Raw genomic sequence first — 14,667 nt, 5'->3', positions numbered from 1 at the left:
CTGGAAATAAATGCAAGTCTATGTAATGTACCCAAAAATGATGAGAACACGACTGTGTGTGTGTGTGTGTGTGTGTGTGTGTGTGTGTGCATGTTCGTGTGTGCAAACTGACTGGTGACAGTTTGACATTTAGTTTCCACTCAAACAGCTATGCATGGATGATGCTGATGTAAGAACTGGTCTCCTGTCTAATCCTCTTGCGCTGGGCGTTGGGCTGGCTGAGACCTCATGGATCGCCGTCCATCTCACAATTTACACGATGCGTTTCACACTCCATGTTTGTATGCACTGTGCTAACCTTCAAGGTCACCGGGATAGAAGCAGACATGAAACAGGCTTAGCAAGAAAAAAAAAAGAACCCCATCACCGATAAAAGACTTAAATCTTTACGACTCTCATTCAGAGCTGCAGCTGTGAGGTTTTTATTTACAAGGTCGAGCGATGGGTTCTGCACATATAGTTTTATGAACGTCTCGTGCTTGAGTCGTTCATGAAACTGTTCACCAGTGCAGTGGTAGTGGGATGATGAGATGCCAGTGCAGGCGGCACAGTGTCATGAGGTGCACCGCTGGCAGCTGAAGGCTTGGTAATCTGGTCATCAGCTGTGTGACACTTTGCTCTGGGGAGCCATGAAGACGAAGGCACTCTACGTCCACATCCTCCGCTCTCTTCACGCTTTAACCGTCTCATTTCTTTCTCTTCCCTTGTGGGCTTGCAAAACCAAAGTATTTGTCTGTCTGCGGCCTGTGCAGCAGCTCCTTGTATTCAGTGGCAAGTCTTTCAAAGTGCAAAGCACTCTCAGTAAAGGTGGTCAATGCTTTACATGTGTTTTTTCTGGCTTGTTGATGCTCATGTGAATGTTCCCTCTGCTTGAGGTTTCAGGACTCTCTAGAATTACATACAGAGAAGTAAGAGACGTTGGCGTGGAGGGAGAGAAGGCAGCTATTGTATCAACATCAGAACTTTTAGCAGCTCGACACCTGCATGCACTCCAGACGACGTGCCGCTGTGTGTCTGTATGCAGCAGATTGCAAAGAATGCACACAATGATGAAAACAGTGCTGTAAATGGAATAATAACACCATCTTTTCAGAGACTAAGAATGAAATATCTCAGCAGCTTTTGGATGGATTGCCATGAATTTTTCCATGTACATTCATGGTCCCTAAAGGATGAACGCTACTGACTTTGGTGATCCTCTGACTTTTCCTCTAGCGCCACCAGCAGGTTGACTTTTTTTGGCTTTTAGTAAAATATGAATTTTGTTACAGATACGCAGAACATGGTCCTCAGAGGATGGACCCCACATTTTTCATCTATGTCTGCCTCAAGACGAATCATACTTTTCTTGATCCTTTAACTTTTCATGTAGCACCACCACCAGGTCGAAATTTTAATTTGCCCAATGCTTTGATTTATGAGAAAGTACCTGCAGAACTGTGACATTCCCATCCGCCTCAGCTGTACTGTGTGATTACTGCTAATTAACAACTGTGAGCATGGTAGCACACCAAACTCTGTGATGGTGAACATGGTAAATATAACCTGATAAACATCAGCATGTTAGCATGCCAACATAAGCATTTCGCTCAAAGCACCACTGTGCCTATAAGTACAGCCTCTCAGAGCTGCTCAGTCTTCTAAAAAATGCCAAAATGTTTGCTGTCTTCTGTCTTTCAATGCATTTTTATAGATGTTCGCAGTTTGCGTGCCCCACATGATGAAATCATTTGAGGAGAAGAGTGAGGAACAGAGAGTGTGAGTGGAAAATAAATCCTGCTGGCATGTACGTGAGCTGTCAACTGAAGCTGTGCTGGCGGGTTAATTGTTCTTAGAAATACTGTGGCTTCACCGGGGACGCTCAGCTTGGGTCTGGTTGCGCTCATAAACAGCCAAAGTTGATGTGGGAGCAGCAGACTGAGGTCGCAAACAAGCTGTCTTCACTGTACTCTGTAACTTTAGTGCCCTTCATGTAGGATCCACATACGTTTACGTGCAGTAGGTGGGGGAAAACGTTGTTTCTAAATACCTTCAAGAGCAGGATTCTTTTCCGCATTGTTGCCTGTCCTCATTCATCCCCATTTCGGCATGACCCTCAGTTTCGGGGCTGATGGCTTGGCTCCGATTCCATACAGTTTGAGCAGTGTGCTGTTTTGGGAGGCATGCTGTGTTCAGACTGCAACACAGTGTTCCCTCCATGGCGGAAAAAAACCTGTCATATTTTAATGCAACAGGGAAAGAAACTGCTTTTCAATACTGCGCTTTAAGCACTGCTTACCAATGAGCTCGACGGAGCCATCCTTGGCCGCATTTGTTTGAAGGGGAAACTTTGACACTGGAAAGGAAATAGGCTTACACCCATGTTTGCATGTTAATTAGACAGGCCTGAACTCTAGTTTTTTTGGGTGAAACGATAAAAGCAATTAAATCCAAATGTATAAAGAAGATTAAGAAAAAAACAACAATCCAGGACTGATACAAAGCTTATTCACACCGCTATAATGGATTGTTAATGGAGCAGGTTTTAATAGAGCTCGTTCTGATGTTCAAGTTGGAGTAATTAAAATTAAACAGGGCTTGTACTGGAGGAGACCAATGGGCTTATTTCTATATTCTTTCAGAAGATTGTATTTGTGAACTGCAGGTTCTGCTGTTAGTCCTGTGTAATGCTGTTCACATATATCTATACATAATGCTTCTGCATTATTCACCACTCTATTAGAGGCCATTTAATGGAGAGTGATGTTTGTTTTGCAAATTAAAAGCACCCATCTTGTCTCCGCTCCTTTTACACCTTGAAAACAGCTCAGACTCCGACTCGCTCTTTCCTTTTCATCCACCTATTTTCCGGTGTCCTTGAGAGCTGTCAGACTCTTCTAGACTGAGCAAAGACTGGCTGTACAATATGAAAGAACTGAGGTGAGTAATACCAGTTATTTAAGCAGATGTGCATATCCAACACCACATCCTGCACACACATGTTGAAATGTTTGCATGTGTGTCTGTGTATTTGCCGGATTATCAGAAGCGAGCTGGTGGTTAAAGGTTACTGTGTCACTGAGGGATCAGCATGTGTGCGTGTGTGTGTGTGTGGCATTCATTTAACCAGAGGTCACCTAATGAGTCGTCTGGGGAGTGGGAATGTGTCGTGAGGTGGTCAGTCAGCGGTCACAGCGTTGTCTTCCACTGGCCTCGGTCCAAGTTACAGAACTCCTTGCAGCATCACCAAAGCATGAAGGACTTGTATTTATCATCTCCTGAAGCGGTAAGTGGTGAGAACACACGAAGCTGCGGCCCTGCTGACCTCGCCTTCACACAGCAGACACTCTGAAGCATGCCATGATAACTGAAAAGCTACTTATTCAATATGATCAGAGGTTTTTGAGGTAATACTTCTCAAAAGAAGATCCCATTTTTATTTTTTGGCAGACTACAGAAGCATCAGACCCTCTGTTGACCTCCTCACTGAGAGCCCTGTCATTGAAATCCTATAGTTTGGTTAGCTATGTTAACAAATACAAAATCCCCTTAAAACACAATAATAAGTAGTAATTTCTGTTTTGCTACCTGAAATTTCAATAAATCACAGACGTGACACATGAGGTGAAATGTGACACCTGTGGAATATGTGTTATTTACTTTTATTTTCTTTACGTGTTAAATATGAGTCAGATGTAACATTCACAGTTTAAATATCATGTTTGCTTGTTCCTCTGCTTTCAAAAGTGGTAAATCTCAAGGAAGACAAACAACTACAAAACACCTGACTGTGACAAATACAGGCCAGACCTGACAGAGAGCCACCACCCGCGAGCAAGAGAAACAAACAAAATATGACTGGACGTGACAAATCCTCAGCAAAGCCAGACGAGGAACAAGAACTATTCCATCAAAGCCCAATCACAATCAAATCACCATGTAGATAAACCTCACCGCCACCGACAGGAAACGTGGGACAAATTCCACAGAAAATTTGATCACTAAGCGCCTGGAGAAACAGCAAAGCCATCCACTTTTACAATCACCTGCTCAGCACCCGCAGACAGCCGAACATTATTCAGCTCCGTATCAGTCATCTGCCTCACACAGCAGATCAGCCAGGCTTAATGCTGGAAACTTGGACTTTGGGGTGGTTTTATTTGAGGTTTGCACTGGAGTGGTCCCTCAGCTGTGACCTGAAGCATCCCAACAGGGAACAAGCTGGTTAAATGGTTTGAAATTAGCACTTCTGTATTAAGAGCACAAAGGGCGAGAGGCAATTTTCCTCCAAAGATGGAAGCAAAAATGAAAGTCTACCTGTCCTGCGTCTGACACCTGTCCCGCACCCACAGATAATACAGACTAAAGCAATAAAACTGGTGCACAGATGCCCATTTTACATCAGCAGTCATTCCATACACATCATACCAGCAAGGACTCAGTACATATCATGAATGACAAACTGGTTTAAATAGGTGGGTTATACCAGTATTTTCAGTGTGTGTCCTGTTATAGCGGATGCACTTGTTTTAATAAATAAAGGATTGATCTTTACATTGGTTGTTTTAATTACACATACCCCAGTTTCTCGAGCTCCTCTCTTCTTCTTCTGCTATCACAAAAGGCAGACTGACATCAGTTTGCCAGTCATAGCTCCTAGATAAAGATATGCATGCATTCGCTGTTTTTCATGCCTGAGCTTGACAACACTGACAGACCAATATCCACTTTTTATTAGAATTGTTCCATTACTGCTTACTCGGCTCTCAGGGTCCTCTTTTCTCTGTCTCCTTTGCATTTTGTTCCAGAATTGCCTTCCTGGCCTTTTGCTCGACTCATCTGTGCTTTTGCTGCACCATCCTTCCTCCGTCATTCCCCGCGCTGTGTTATTCCTTTTTCATTCTGTCCCTTGCTCTTTTCTGGCATTAGTTGCTCAGCAACATCAAGTGGTGTTTGGTGGTTAAAAAAAAAAAAAAAAAAAAGCAGATGGGAAGAAACAGCACATTCAATGTGAGGGGTCTTTTGTCATTCTGCAAAGCTGCAAGGTCTGAACAGTACTTGCTTTTTCTGAGGGGACCTCTGCTAAGGCTGTCATTTACGAACTAGTTCCGCTATGTGTAATTTTCAAAATAACACGTATTTTAATTGGCGATATTCAGTGGTACCCTGTGGAATCTTTGATGTGCGGTGCTATAGAGTTTTTAAAGCGCGTTTTTCAGCATTATTTTTATTCTTTTGTGCAAGCAGTAATCTTCTGTTATAATTAGACCCGCTCAGGTTGAAGGTTGGCAGAGAGGTTGGTTATGTGATGCTGCCGCACCCCATGTACTAATAAGAACAGCTGTGCTGCAACAGGCGAGCTGGGCGTGGTTTCCAGCGGTGAATGCCGCATCATTGAACGTGCCTGGATCATTAACAACTCTGATTAATATCCACATATTCACGTGGCTTGTTAGGGCTGCACCTACATGGAAAAGGTACCGTCCTGTCTCTGTCAACACGCAAAAGCTGTGAAAAGAATGCACCTCTGCCATGTGCTGATGGAAGACTAGATTAGATTCAACTTTCTTGTCTTCTTACACGTACTGAAGCAAGTTTAGCATCTTACAAAAAGCTCCAAAGTGCAGAATAATATACACATGTATATATAGATATATAAAAAACAGTGAGTGAAACACCATCCTGCTGCCCTATATGCTGCTTGCACTTCACTTCAGCAGTGCCACCCTTTGATGGCCAAACAGACGCAGTGACGAAGGTGTGGGCTAATTTGCTCCTCCCTAACAAGTGAAATAAAGCTAGCTGGAAAATCAGGGAGATGGGAGTCAAGCACAGTGTGCATCTGCCCACACAGCCCTGAAAAGAGGTCTAATCTGCTGAGATAATCACCTGTGTGGGTTTACCATGGGCGTGCAAGGCCTGTAAGGATAAACAGAGTATGTCTCTTTCCTGCAGCCTGTGTGGCATGTTAGCAAGTGAAAAGGCACAGGTGTTAATTGATAATGGCTGAATTCCTGTTAGCTGCATCAGTTTCGGGGTCTTGTGCATGCTGATGACAGTGAGTCATTCATTTTATTATTCCCATCTGCACTTTCCATGTGGTGACAAAATGAGTTGTTTTCATGTGTTTTTTTTTTAATGGTACATCAAGTTTCGTTTTTGCATTCTTATAGCTCAAATTAAATCCATCTTTGACTTCCAAGGTCCAAACAGACAATTCACCATGAGAAATTTGAGAGTTTTTGGAAACATGATGGAGAACAACCACCTTTCTCCCCACTGTCCTTTGACTGTCAACTGCAAACAAAGATGACCACATTTTATTTTATTATTATATTTGTTTTTCATGGTATAGTCTAGTAGCTTTGCTGGATCTCGGCTCTCATCAGCTCATTTGCTAATTTAACTGACTTCAGAGAAGAATATTATTGTTTCTGACTTAAGGATATGAAATAGTCTCCTTGACACGGTGTTGCTTCTTCGAATGAAGCTCAAGATCTTTCAAAACAACACATTGATCCCAGTGTGCACAGCTAATTACAATACAGTCCACCAATTAGCTCTTATATAATTGCCTCTTGAATGCTGAAAGTTGAGGGGCCTCTGGAGTATGACTCCTCCTTTGTTTGAACCAAATATAGATCTCTTTATTATGCTCCACAATAAAATGTGCCTTTGCTTATTAGTCACATTTGATATCTGAGAAAGTACCGGCCAAGTTGTGATCTGACAAGGGAGTTTAATACACCCTGCCTTTGCATGCCACTTACAAGATTATGCTAATTTAGCCAAAGGGTTAGAGCAATTAACTGAAAACAAAACAAGACTCTCTCCTTTCTGCTTTAAGATACTGTAATGAATTTCTGTCTGAGAGGAAATGCAGGATTCCCCCTCTGGATTTGCTGGAAATAAAGACAGTGCCACGATACAGTGAACATAAATTGCTGTCGGATCAGAGACTGTGCATGTGAAAAGATATACATTGCACTAAGTACGCAATCGTACAGTTTAATTAGAGTTAATGCTTTAATCATTACACATCAGTTAATGAATCACTTTAGTTTTGCTGTGGAAAAATCCCGGTCCTGTGTGAAGACAGACCTGAAAATGATGATTATGTCAACTACACTTTACTTTAAGTCACCCATTTATCATTTAGCATGGCTAAGCAATACATAAGCTAGTAATAAATGGTTTATAACACACTATGATGTAGTCGTAAGCATATATACATGTTGATTAGTATATTTGTTAACAGTGAACTGCTCCCGAGGGCACCTGTGAGCTGATCTGAGGTGCATGAACTGATAATGGATGATAATATAGCAAAATGCATGCATATTCATATGTCATCTGGAGGAGTTATGATTATAATACACTTATACTGTACATTAATAAACTTTAAAAATCCCTATATCTGCTTATAACTACATTATGGTGTGTTATTAACCATTTATACACTTTTTGTATGCTGCTTATAAATGCAAAGTAAAGTGACTTAAATTAAAGTGTTAGCATTCTATTAGAATTATATTATATTTCTTCAATCAAGTTCATTGAACAAAGCCTGGTAACAGTGGTCTGTGGGTGAAATCTCATTCAGAATTTCCAAACACTGAAATTTGCATCAACAGGAAGCTCAAAACAGCCAGGAAAGCATGCTGATCAGGGGGGTCTGACATAGACAGGAGACCCGGGCATGAGGGCCACTTCCAGAATGGCTTCGTCCACACAGCTGGCACTGGATCAAAGGGGTGTTGATTGCATGATGCCCATACAATTCAACCTCACCACCAACTACAGCCTCCAACGTATCGAATCAGCACCCATGAGACACTTGTTACTCCTGTCAGGGAGTGAAGCACTGCTCTGTGAAGAGCCACGGGTTTTAACGTGAACCTGTACAACAATGTACAAAATATTGGCCTGAGACTCTGCTGTCCATGCCAGCCAAGCCCACAGTAATACCATGCTCTAGGAACACACTGATGATGACAAGGGGGAATTATTCAGCTGATTTTACCGCCGACTGGCTCAACAATGGTGCTGCATGATTCATAACAGACGGAACACTTGCAGCAAATGTAAGAGGCTTGTCCTCCTTCAGTCTTCTCTCTGGTATATCTTCTCCCCAGGTCACATATCTCTCCATACTGCTGTTTTTTCCTCTGTTTGACATGATATACTCTTTTCTGCAGAGGTGTGCGCACAAGCAATCGTACTGCCTCCTTGCATGACTGAGAATACTTGAGGAAATGTCAGCTTGCCCATGCTGAGCCACAGCTGAATCCGTAATGCTTTAGCATTACAAGGTTCAGCAAAAGTTCATATTTTTGAAATTACAAACATTTTTGCATTGAATGCCTTCAATGACACTCACTGGTGATTCTGAATAAGTGACTCAGGGAGCAGTTAATGGCCCAATGTATCAGTCGAACACGAATGTGTGCTGGGCATCCAGTTCTCACCTGCAATGCAAACCCAAAGCGTTCTCAGAAACATCTGGATCCTGTAAAGCCAACAAGGAGCAGAAGTGCTTCTCACACACCAAAACTCTCATTTACATGTTTTTTGCTATTACCAGCAGTCCTGCTTCTCCACCTGCACTTTTCATCAAAAGCTAAATAACACAAGCTGAGGCCTTTTCTGTGGGGATTGTTGTGTCCTTGTGGGACTACAAGGACATTATTGACAGAAAAAGTAGACAGAAAGGCTATATTTCATCTCAAAATTACTCAAGGAAGATATTGATTATCACATGCAATTCTCAAGCCTAAGGCTGTTCATGGTTATGTTTTCCATTAAGCCTTCACCTGCTTTTTTTTTTCTTTTTTTTTTTTTTTTTTTAGGGCTGATAATGATACTTACGAATGAATTAAAATCTGCTTCATCTTCCAGTGGAGGTTAGGGTTGGAACTCCTGAAAATAAGGTCAACAAGATGAACATCAAATTATTATTAACAGCTTCATGTTAATCAAAACTCTCTCTGCTGAATGTTGTACTCTTCTGCTAATGCTGAAGGTTTGTTCTGACTCTGTTGGATTTTATGGATTTTAAGTTTCTTGAGTCCACACTTGCATAATTCAGTATTTGTGAGTCTTTGATTTGCACAGCGGCAACACCTGAACCTTCTAATTGTGTGTTATTCTGCTTCGGCATCCAATAATTAGAGAATTGGCCTGTTTGCCAGTTTTCAAGAACTCCGTGTTTGCATATTATTTTCAAGGAGGAAATTAGACACTGGTAAGACGCAGAAACTTTAGAACGCTGACAACTGGCACACCAAATGTGTGATGGCCTCGGAGCAGCGTGCATCTCACTTTCTCCCAGCAGCAATGTGATCTTTGGCTGCGAGCCATTCTTGAAGACGGCAGCAGGTGCTTGTCCTTGATGTGTTACAGCATAGTGCTAGTAATACTACTAAACCAGAGAGTAGAATCACATAGATTACATTCGACTTTGTTGCCTTTCTGGAAGAAAATGCTCCCACACCAAGCTTGGTCTAGCATGTTTCATTTTTTTTACCCAAGTGTGTGTGCAAATAAATCTATAGACTGACATGCATAATATGTTCTTGGTGGTTAACCGTTGACATCCCTGCTAGGTAGAACTAGCTCTGCCATAGAAGAGCAGTGTGTTTCCTTTATTTCCATGTCTTTTGCTACAACTGTTAGCTTAAGCTTCAGTCTTTTTATTGCAATGTCTAAAATAGGAGCTACACATGTGGCCATCAAATGCATATTCAAGACCTCTGGGTTGATCTCGGTGGTGCTTTCAACCACCAGCTCATGAGCCTAACATTATCTTAATTAGTTAAGCTGCATTAGCTAGCTACATCATTTTGCTGTCATTTCAGATGACAAAATCAAAAGGTTGCTGGCAAGAAATGAGAAACCTGCTTCTGCTCACGTCGTGCCTGAAATCAATCACCCACTGGCTTGAAAGAAATTCAAGAATTGGAGTGCTGATGTTGAATGTGACTGTGTGAGAATGAAAAGCCTGACAGGTGTAGGAGCAGTAGCTAATGATGGTGGGGCACTTCCGTTATTCTGCAGTGGTAAAATTGAATGAAATTCTCAGAGATTCTTGTGTTAGTGTGGTCAGGGTCCGATGTCCTGCCCTTGACTGCAGCTTAATTCAGGACACCGACTCATCATTTTCCCTGTGTGTCCCCTCAGACGTCTCCCCGGTGCATGCCAGGCCAAACTGAAGCGCAAACTGCACACTTGCTCCTGGAGGACAGAGCATGTGATACCTGTCATGTCTTCATTATCTCAAGGCTTTGAGCACACACACTCATTCTGTGTGTGTGTGTAGGTGTGTGTGAGAATGTGAGGGTCTCTCAAAGCCCTGAGGACAGAAGTGCTGTGACTCCTCCTTTGACCAAGCTGCACAGATGTGAAATTTCCCAAGAAATGTGTCATTAAAATGTCACCTCAGCTGACTCGTGGTCAAATGCTCAATAACAGTGCATTTATCTGTCTGCAGCAGGAGCTTTCAGTTCACCGCCATCCCTGACTGTTTTCATTTCCTGCCTCAATGGGAAATTGCCTCCCTGTTTTTCTAAATTTGAATGCGGAGCTGCAGGATTCTCTGCTACTGCAGTCTTCATTTACTGGATTTTATTGTCAATAATCCACAACAGTCAGAGGTAAAGGGTTGTGCCTTTCTTTACAGCTGTCTTTAATCAACATGTCTCGAGGCGATGAGACTGTTCAGTGAAATTTACAGTGTGTGAAGAAGCTTGATGTCTTCACTTCTGAACTTTGACTCCATTCCAAGCACTTGAAGACAAAAATGTCTCCATATTCCTGAAGATGAATGAGTTTTTTCTCCTGTCATTAAAATGAGTACTGTGCTTTATGTTCCGGATAGATTATTTGTTATGTGAGGCTGAATGAGGATGACAGACATTAGATTACATCATATCATTTAATCATGCACTGTGGGCATTGCAAATTAGAAAAGCAACCTGTTAGTCTCGGAGGACTTCTTTCTGCGACAGTATTACCAATTTATACAGCACAGTAACTCACAGTGGGAAACAGCAGGCGCCTGAACTTCCAGCAGACTGAAGACCACGCTTATCAGGTCGCATATACATGAGGGAATAATGTGCAATCAGGCAGCATTTGATACCGATCAGACTGTGCTGCCTTGGGGGCTTGTTGGACTCACAGGATTAGACCACTGATGTCAAATTGAAGTACGCAACAGGTGCCTCTAACTATGTCTGACACCAGCGCTGATGGCTTCGTGTAGATCTATGGATTTAACATGGGTTCTTAGTGTGAGTGAGATGTACGTGAGCTACTTTTGAAGCTGCAAACTTCAACTGTGTTATTATTTCAGAATTTGACCTGTTCTGCAGATTCTGCAATTACAATGATGAGGGAAAAAAATGGAAATGGGAAACACAAATTCTAATAATTTTCAACTGTAGTGAAAAATAAAAAGGATCTGGACACAATGTAAGAGGTTCGGATTGACGCCAGCGCTTTGCCGGCACATAGTTAATTTCTGAATGAAAATGCCAGTCTTTCAGGTAGAATATTTTCCTGCCCTGAGTGTGACAGGACTTCAAATGGCTGCGATGTGAATAAGGCTGTATGGGGGGATGTGGGCTAAATATCAAATCCATCAGAGGCAGGTCGATAGGTGTGACCTTGTATAGAACATTCTTTCTAGCTTGTATTGGAGGGAACAAATTTCTCATAACTGTGACAACTGAGGAGCATTCTTTTAGGACGAAACGGTGGATGGGACATATTGCTTGTAGATTTTTTTGGCTTTCCCTCAATCTCCAGTGGTGTAAAAAGCATTCAGATCATTTTATTAGCCAAATGTGCTGAGAGTATGAAAAGTAAAAGTGATCATTATGGAATGGCCCCTCACTGAGATTACTTTAGTTCAGTCCAGTGGTCCCCAACTCAGGGGTGGGGCCCCTTCAAAGGGTCACAAGTTAAATTTGGGGGGTCCTGAGATGACTAAAAGGGTAGAAAAAACAAACAAAGCCTGCTGCACACATTTTTTTATTTTAAATCTCTCTTAGTAAACCTCATAGACATCTTTTGTCTCCAGTTGTCACAAGCTAAGAGGAGGGGGGCCCTCATGTCATATGTAGCCGATGACATGCTTTTTTAACATCTTAAAACAGGTAACTAATAGCTACAACTGTCAAATGATTAAGTCAAGAAAATAAATAAAGCAAAAAGTACAGTATTTCCCTCTGAACAGTGGAGTAGAACTTTAAAGTAACATACAAACTGTAAATGATCAATTAAAGTACAAGTAGCCAAAATTGTACTTAGTTACTTTCCACCCCTCTGATTCATCTTCATGTGTATTCTATTTTTTTCCATGTGAATGTAGAGCAAATTTTGACTGAATTCCGCGACAAAAAGTAAAAGTAGATGCAAATTGATTTGTGTTTCTATCCACTGCTGCTACTTAAACATTAACCGCCAAGATTTCCACCTCAATTCTGGCGTCACCAGTCTGTTTTCCACGTATAACAGGTGGATGAAAACACACTTTTTGTATATTCCATCAATATAACATGAGACACTGGAAACCCAAAGAGAGTACATTAACTTAACCACGAGCACTTACGGCTGGAGTCTGAACTGTTGGAACAGATAATGTCAGTAGAGCAGTGTGAGGATGAGCAAATAACAAGTAGCATGGTTTCAAGCAGGGCCATTCTAATGCGATAAGTACAGAGCAGGAGAAATTGAATGAGCACCTAAAGGCGCAGTTAAAACATTGAAAAACATTGAATTGGCGTCCAAACTAACCAGAATGAAGTTTCACTGCACATAAAGCCTTTACTAATTAAATCCGGGCTTTATCTTGTCGAACACTGTGAAACAAAAATTGAGAGAGCAACAGACAAAAAAAAAAACACTAACACACACATACACACATTATACACACATACAGTGGTAATTGCCCGACCAAGTAAGCGTGGTATTTTCAGAGAATTAATTATGCACTGAATCAATTATGCAGCCGCTCGTACAGACACAAGCAAGGTCTGCTTCAAAGTCCACAACATCCTTCCCTCAACGTCGTTTGCCTCCAACACACCCACACAAGGCAGGTGTCAGCTGAACCAAAACAGTCTCATTGAATTATTAAGGGGATGAATTTAAGCTGTTGTTTTAGCAAGATGCCGTCTCACTTAATCTTTATTCCAACATAATTCATTAAAGATGAACGTGGAGACCTCCTCCCATCGCCCCTTCATCCTCCTCTGCTTTCATTTTCTTGAGATCTACTCTCACCCTTTCAAGTAAAGAAGTGGCCTTTGAAAAGTCTCGCTGCTAAATGTTTTAACAGGTGCTGCCAAGACCTATTCTGCAGTGTCTTTCCCCGCCCTGTGAGATTTGCCTCCCTTGTCCTTGGCTGGTAAACACAATCTTCACGCTTGTCCCTTACCTGCTATTTAAGAGCGCGCCGGCTCACTGCCTCCCGGGATGTGCACCAGGATTTATTGGTAGGGAGGTCAGGGTGCCTGTTGTCCTGTTCGGGATTCATTGCCACGCACGGTTACGGTGCCTCGTGCACAGGATGGGAGAGTGCAGAGCGGGGCTCATCTGAACTTATTCAAATGAGAGCGCGTCTTTGAAGCATTGCATGTGGTGAGCTTTGTTATGGGTCCCAGCGGACCGCCTGTTGACGGTCTCTCCGGTTTTTTAACGAGGGGAGCCTTGGCATGTGCCTTAGGGCTTGTTCACAATCACTTGGTGCGCCTCTCTGATCACTCCCTCCGCTTCTTTATCTCTCCTTTTACGCACGGCCTTGAAGTACGCTTGAGGATTTTGAAAGGCAAACATAGAACAAGACCGTATACACCAGGTACCAGTTCAGGGCTACCACTGGAGTGTCATTTTGTCCACTAAATCTTTAATGAGATTTTCCTCCAAGGAGGGAGTCCAGTCACTACCTGTCACATGATTACCACTGCAGGGACCGGGATATTGATATTAGTACATGATGTGCTGCAGGAAGAGATGATACCAGTGATTAACAATCAGGGAACTTTTATTGTCTAATAACAAGTATTGCTTTCTTCTGAAAAGAGTCCAGCCATCCTCCTGGTAAAGCCGCTGCGTTGTCGTACCCGCTTTGGTTTTTATACAGATTAAACTGAGGAGATACAACATGTGAGCTTTCGAGAAGCTGGTGGGCTTTGTTTTTTATTATCTTTTTCAAACTGCAATCCCACTTGCAGTTCCCATTGTGATCTCCTCATCTAACACTCATCAAGACAGCAAATAAACCCGTTTCCCGAAATATCAAACTATTCCTTTAATGACTGCTGTCCCTACAGTCCCTTTAGGAGTGCTCAAACTAAGAGGCACAAAGAACAACAGAGCAAAATAAAATCAGCCGTCAGATCAGAACCCACCAAAAGGGCCGCCTGCAAAGACGTTTAGTCTTCCACAACTCACATTTTAGAGTAATTTCTACATTACTTGTTTCCTACTCTCTGCTACACACATTGTGAGACTCCATAAAGACTACGAGTCATGCAGCATCATTATAAGCCCAGGACAATACATGGCATCGGTGAAAAGTCACACCTTCGTAAAACGCATTTGAAACATCCAGAGACGACACAAAACCAACACTACGAAAGCAGCTGATTTGGGGTGAGAAACAGGGGCAATGTGACAAGGTGT

Source organism: Chelmon rostratus, chromosome 20 (genome assembly GCF_017976325.1).
Source record: "Chelmon rostratus isolate fCheRos1 chromosome 20, fCheRos1.pri, whole genome shotgun sequence".
NCBI classification, from domain to species: Eukaryota; Metazoa; Chordata; class Actinopteri; order Chaetodontiformes; family Chaetodontidae; genus Chelmon; species Chelmon rostratus.
The sequence above is the reverse complement of the archived record's forward strand: the minus strand, read 5'-3'. Positions refer to the sequence as shown.